The sequence below is a fragment of the Dermacentor silvarum genome, chromosome 3, assembly GCF_013339745.2.
Source record: "Dermacentor silvarum isolate Dsil-2018 chromosome 3, BIME_Dsil_1.4, whole genome shotgun sequence".
NCBI lineage: Eukaryota > Metazoa > Arthropoda > Arachnida > Ixodida > Ixodidae > Dermacentor > Dermacentor silvarum.
Window position 1 is genome coordinate 210,940,632 of NC_051156.1, and position 6,770 is coordinate 210,947,401.

Sequence of the window (6,770 nt, forward strand, 5' to 3'; positions counted from 1 at the left end):
GTATCGCGAACAGCGACAGATATACGAATATACAACGTACATGGAAACGGACAGCCGATAAAACCGCCCTATTGCCCCCCCCCCCCCCCCTCCTTATCCTGTCTTTTCATATATTTTTTTATTTTCATTTGTTTCGTTATCGTCGCATTTCCGCTCTCGTTCAGTCAGTGACCGTGGCTGCTTAACATTTTTACGCGCTTCGCTCTGTCGATGGTGGCGCGATTTTTTGTTGTACAAAAGGAGGCGTCGAGTGCTTTCCTGCAGGTATCTTACAAACACTGTGCAAAGCTTTCTAGCTCATGTCCTTGGACCTTGTAATGTGGACCTGTTCACGTAGCGGTCAAGCATCTTAGTGTGAACAGTTATGTCTCTGTCTCTCAGGATGTCCGGGAAAGGAAGGATTTTGGAAGGGGTTAGACTACATGAATACGACAAAAAACACTGAGTCTGGCTCAATTCTCATGGGCGTAAACGCCTCAGCCTCGAGATGAGCTAACGTGTCGTGTCGGGCGTAATGAACTCGTCCTCACAAAGCAGTTCGACCGGGATCAATCTGTTCGACAATAAAGAGGGCAATATATAAAAAGTACATAATAAAGAGTACACAAAGAGAGAGAGAGAGGGTAATTGGCATGGAGTTTAACCAGAAAGAACTCTGGTTTGTTACCCTGCACCAAGGAAAGTGGGGAAAGGAATATAAAGTGGTAAGACGGGGAAGAGAACTACGGGTAATACGTAATACATGCTGCTGAACTAGTTGCTGCGTCTGCTGTTGTTTACGCCTACCTAAATGGAAAATGAGATATCCACCCAATCGTAGCAATTGCTACAAAATAAACCCATACGGGTTCCTCGAAAAAAACGCCTCGCAGTTCAAGAAAAATTCGTCCTGGTCCGGGACTCGAACCTGGGATCACCGCCTTTCCGGGGCAGCCGCTCTACCATCTGAGCTAACCAGGCGGCCAGCAGAGGTACGTGTACCTAACCTAACCTTGCATTTCCACAGCCTTTGTCCACTTAGATTCGTGGACAATGGCAGCATCTACTAGCAAACTAGTTGCATTTAGCTGAGACGTGCGTTGTAATTACGTTCCTAATATCTTTGAATTTCGTTGCAAGAGTGGACGATAGGACAGTAATAAGTTTACTGTTATACATGCGCACAGCAGTATCGCCGATTCCTCTTGTCCTGCCGTCTATGCGTTCTCTTGCGACTTAATTAGAGTTACTGAACATGCTACCAAAGTCTAGAGCTTTGATTGCATATACAGTAACTCTAGACTTGACCGGCAACTAATGCCACCTAAGTTAAGCGTCCTGAATAAGCCCAGCATGAATAAAGGTAGTTCTACTTCTGCTCTTGACTTGACTGGGCCCGTGTCCGACCCTCTCCAACAACAAAGCAAAATACCATTTACGTGCTCATTGCAAGATCTGACTGACCTTGCACGGTACATGTAAACCGTGTCAAGCAAGGTTTCCATTCACCATGCAAGGACAAGTCGACCTTGTATGTTTATCTTTTATGTGTCCCAGGGTCAGTTTAATGCGAACTCGACTGGTAATGATTATGCCGGTTGGTAAAATGCGCTCTCTTGCATCTTCTCCCACAGAATAGATGCATATTCTGGAAAATTCAACGCGTAGGAGCACGTTATACGCTCTTACGGACAGTGATACGGTCTTATCTGACCTATCACTGTCAGTGGACTGGGATAGGCCCTTGAACGAACAATGCATGCCAATGACCCATACATCGGCTGCTTTCAGCTGCGTTTATTTACACACAGAAAGGCGGCTCTTCGACAAACTGTTGGCAAGCAATGTGTGTGTCTATTTTAATATCGTTGAGATACAATAGACTCTAAGAGATCAACCGAGTAAGAGACCGATGGAAAGGAAGACGAAGAGGGCATCTAAGCTGTGGGCCTGAGCTGTTTCCCATCTTTGCCTCTGGATGCACTGCTTTTGTAAATACATCGTCAATAATCTCTTTTGTGTGTGTCTCTCCACACATAACAATATTATGTCATTATGGGCTTATTTTGAGCGTTTACATTGCTCGTTGTGTTGCTTCTTTGTTGCCTTGTTTCATTAGTTTTTGTATCTGCAAGTGTTATTACGTCTATGCAGCACAGGCATATGATTGATTGATTGATTGATTGATTGGTTGGTGGTTGGTTGGTTGGTTGATTGATTGATTGATTCTTTTCTAAACTCATTTACTTACTCGCTTATGTATTCATTTGTTCACGCAATGATTTTTTATTATTGATATTGAGTAACGATAGAGGGCACAACCGAACCACGTAATGGACTCTCGCAGTAACATGGCAGAGTTATCAAGGGCATAAAAAAAACATGCACAAAAAACAAAAGTGTTGATGCAGCATCAACTGTTCTCACACTAAATGAAACTGAAAACATGATGGACAATGAAGGAAAATGGTACTCATAGAATGTATACTTGCGCGTCATATTAGAAATTTTATTCAGAATTTTGTTTCATTTTCTTGTAGTTTTCTTTCGTTATTTTGCACACTTCACTACTCCTAAGCGAAAGCAATTTAGTTATTGCTTGATTTAAAGAGGGGGAGCTACGTCTGCTTTGAGCCACTATCTTATTCAAACAAACACGAAAAGAAACACTATACAAACGCTTTACAAAGCAGATACTGTGCAATCATGCAGTTGTATTGAAGTGTAGCAATGGGACGACAAGGAGGCAACCCCAACAAGGCTAGCGCAGAGTACCAACTTTATTGGAAGAGGCGCCAGTCATTTATAATCTTTCATAAAAAAAAAAGCAAAGAAAGCGGTCAAGGTTAACAGGCGTGCCTACAGGTGGCACTAGGTGTTTATACAGAGAAATCATATCTTGCTTTGATAGACCAAGCGACTGCGCGCCTTCACACTTTTGATTTTATTATACAGTTCGTCTCTATACATTTTCATTTTTCTTTTCTTTTGGATTTGCATACTTTAGAAACCTGGCGCTACTAAACAGTGGACCGCGCACCCATTTGTTACAATGAGTGGCTAAATGGCTACAGAACCGATTTTAATGCGAGGCATCCTTGGCGAGTTCAACCCAGTTTTCTGTAACGAATATCTGACCCCTATCTAGCCAATATCTGACCATTTCTGGGTCCTATTACGCCGAAGATAGTGCTGTCTAAAAATGTGAGTCGGTATGTGTCACTGGGTGTGTGCGTCTGGCTATGCGGCGCCCTTAAATCAACTTCTTTGACGCGAACTTGGGTCACTGGGTGTCAACAAAACAACAAACACCATCTACGTAGTGATATTTACGTAACGCTTGACTATACTTAAATGTCATCGTGAGTTGATTCTCCTTAATTTTTTTTTTCTGGTAAGTAAACATCATCATAGTTGTGACGACGACTTTACAGCATTATGTATAGAAGAGCAAGGAAAGTAGGGGATCCATTCTTTGTTAGATTCAACCACTCGAAGCGATCAGACACTGAAGCCTGCTCATATTACCGTATTCCTGTGGTTCTTCTGTGAGTGTTTGTGTGCGCTGTGTTTTCCAGCAACAAGGGCCGCCGTGTGTTGGTCAACATGAACACTCAAACGCTTGTGAACTGCTCATGCACAGTTCTTTCTACTCCAGCCGCTGCTGCGTAGTGCGCGGCCGCGCGAGCTATATCTTGAAAGCAATCTGCGATGCGGACAGTCTAGGCGTCTATAGGCATACCGAGGGATAGCTTCGTTGCGCTATAGCACCCATACGCTTGTGCGTCACCCGCGTTCACGAAGTGCAACGTCACTGTAATTTTTTGTTCATTTCTTACACAGTGAAGAGATACTACGGTGATCGCACATAAAATTAATAAAAAAAACTGTCAGCCCTTCCAGTGGGGTGGAGATGGAAGACCAGCGTAGCTGTACTATGGTGGGAATAATGTATTTTCAATTATTACTATTAAGATGTGCTGGCGTAATTGGTTATTTGAACTATGAAAGAATGAGAAATATATATATGATCCGGTGGTTTTCATTTATTTAGTGACCACAGGGAATGGTCCATGGCCTTATGGTCACTACGGTACATCGCCATAGAGTGTACGGCAAAGGTTGGCACGTTCTTCATAAAAACGTCACCAACACCGCGCGCGTTCGGTGCGTACGCGGGAAATTGAACACCGACGGCGTCGACAACAGTTCTGCGCGTTGCTGGTGCTGCTGCATGTCCAAGTTTATACAGCTGGTAAAACTACTATCCTTACTCCGTATAGCTCTCTACTAATTTGCTATCGCAATTGATGCTTCGCCTTTCGGGTGAAACTGCGACATTTTTTTTTTTTTGTTTTTGTGTTTTTTGGCAGGACTTGTCTCAGGTGGCCTGAGACAAATCCTGGAGCTTGTCACGCTATTGGGGGAGAGTGGGAATATGGGCATAAGGAGTGAGTGAGGGTGAGGACAGGCACTAGGATGTAAATGCATGCATCTGAGAACAAAGTTTAAGAAATGCTTCGGTTTTCTCTTGCCCTATACAATACTATTTTGCTTGCCATCCCGCATACGACAACCGCCGGTCAGAATCACCAGCTCTAACTTTCTGTCTATATTATTCTGATTGGTCTACGTCACCCTCCCCCGTCTCTTAGTGCAATGTAGCAAACCAGTTTTTTTTTTTTCTCGTTAACCTCCCTGCCGTTCTGATTTATTTCGTCTTTCTCATTCTCCCTTGTCATCAGTTACTCGTATGATGACGATGTTTTAGGTTACTATAAAAGCAGCAGCTTTAGTTCCTTATCCTGAACTCATTGTGGCTGTGGACAAAACTGTTCTGCGTTCCCCGAGCCTTCGTCACATCTGCAAGTGTATATGTCTACATTCATCGTCATTTCCACTGCGTTCTTTCCACTAGACCATTCACTCCTTCGTATACAGGGTGCTTCAGAAAATGATTTCTAAATATATTTTTTAATTGAGAAAGCGAAGTGATTAAGCGTTTGCCTTGAGAAGGCTTTAGGCACAAAGGCATACATAATAAAATGACTCGAGGTAGTAATTAGCCAAATATGAAATTCAGGTTAATTACCTCTTTAACCATGGGAGTCCGATGATCGATCTTAATGAAAGACTTGAAGCCCGTCAGCCGAGGAACTAATAACCGGTTCCAGATATACAAAATGCTCACGCTGCTAATTCCACGCTTCTAATTTTTTGCAGCGTGAAAGAGTTCGGCTCATTTCACCCAAAAAACCTTAACTCAACTACCGAATAGTCTCCCGCTAGTAGCAGACGCTCATGAGTTACGTGACTGTTGGCACCCCAGGATAAAAAATTCGGCGAGTTGGTGAGGCAACATGCCTTGTTGCAGCGCAAAAAGACGCCGATCTCCTGTGTGCCTCGTCTACGTCTGCGTCTTTTCGTGCTGCAACGAAGTATGTCTACGCCTCACCACCGGGCGAGCACGAAGCGAACGACATCGCGGTTTAATCAGTACACCCAATTTATTCTTGCTGGGCGATTCCAAAGTCTGCCGGGTTGTGGCCATTCCTACATGAATGGTGACGATGAATACTAATTATTTTAAATAACTAAATAAATACTTTTATAATCATCATTCGTCACTTCCTATGTTCCCAGTCTCTCTCTCTCACTTGACGGTATCGAACGCATTTTCGAAACGCAATTTCCAGCTCATTTCCTATAACACCCGGTATATTTGTCATGCATCGAAGGGATGATTGAGGCAGGACCACGATCTGAGCAAAAACGGCTTCGCGACGTACCTGTACCGAAAATTTTGTCCAATTTAGAGCTGTTCTTCAAAACAAAGCCACTCGACACGTCTGATGATGGGGAATGTATTACACTTAGAACAAAACAAACCGACCTGAGAGTTTGCCGAAAGGTACGTACCTATAAGGTCACGTGAAAGCCATTGTGCGCTCGAGGCCCCACAGTAAAACCATGCACGGCAGAGATGCGTCTATGAGTATTTATTATCTGAAATTGGGTTGGCGCTGAAATAAGCTGCGATTCTGGCCAGACAGACAGACAGACATAAACTTTATTTGGTCCTGAGGAACTACGTGGGGACCCCCTGTGGGAAGTCCGTAGTAGTCGCTGGCCGCGTCCACGTAGGGGCAGGAAGACCGTGGTCCTCCGCCCTTTCGCAGGACCTCTGGACAGCCTGGAGTTGGACTGAGAGTACGCTGCCTTTAAGGGCATTGTCTTAGTTGTAGAGCTTTCAAAGAGGAGACAAAAAGCGAACTGCCTCGAGTCATGGGATCCTTTAATAGTTGGCAGCTCTCTTTTTCTGTCCAGGAATATGCCGTTCGTACCTTCCTTACCACGTGCGCGCAAAGTACAAATAAGTGACACGTGTGGTCTATTTCTCTGCATTTGTTTTGAGCGAAGTATGTGAGCAGGTGAACAGTTCCTGCACCAACTGCTATCTTTAGTTCATACAACGCATCGTGTAACCTGGAAGGTATAGTGGCACTCTCTATGGATTTCGACAGTGCTCTTCTTCAGCTCAATGGACTACAAAACCATAATCCTTGTGTTTTTCATCTACACACGCAGCTGCTGGTCAGAGCTGGCAAGTTTTTTCTACTTTGTATAACGAACACTAATAATCGGACGTCTGTTTATAGTCGTGCTTCTGAAACACTCAAGCAGAACATCATAATTCAAGCTAGTCTAGCACGTTGCATTTATCAGATAACAAAGATGTGGCTTTAGCTGAAGAGCTAACATTTTAATATGCCAAATGTGAAGTATGAACC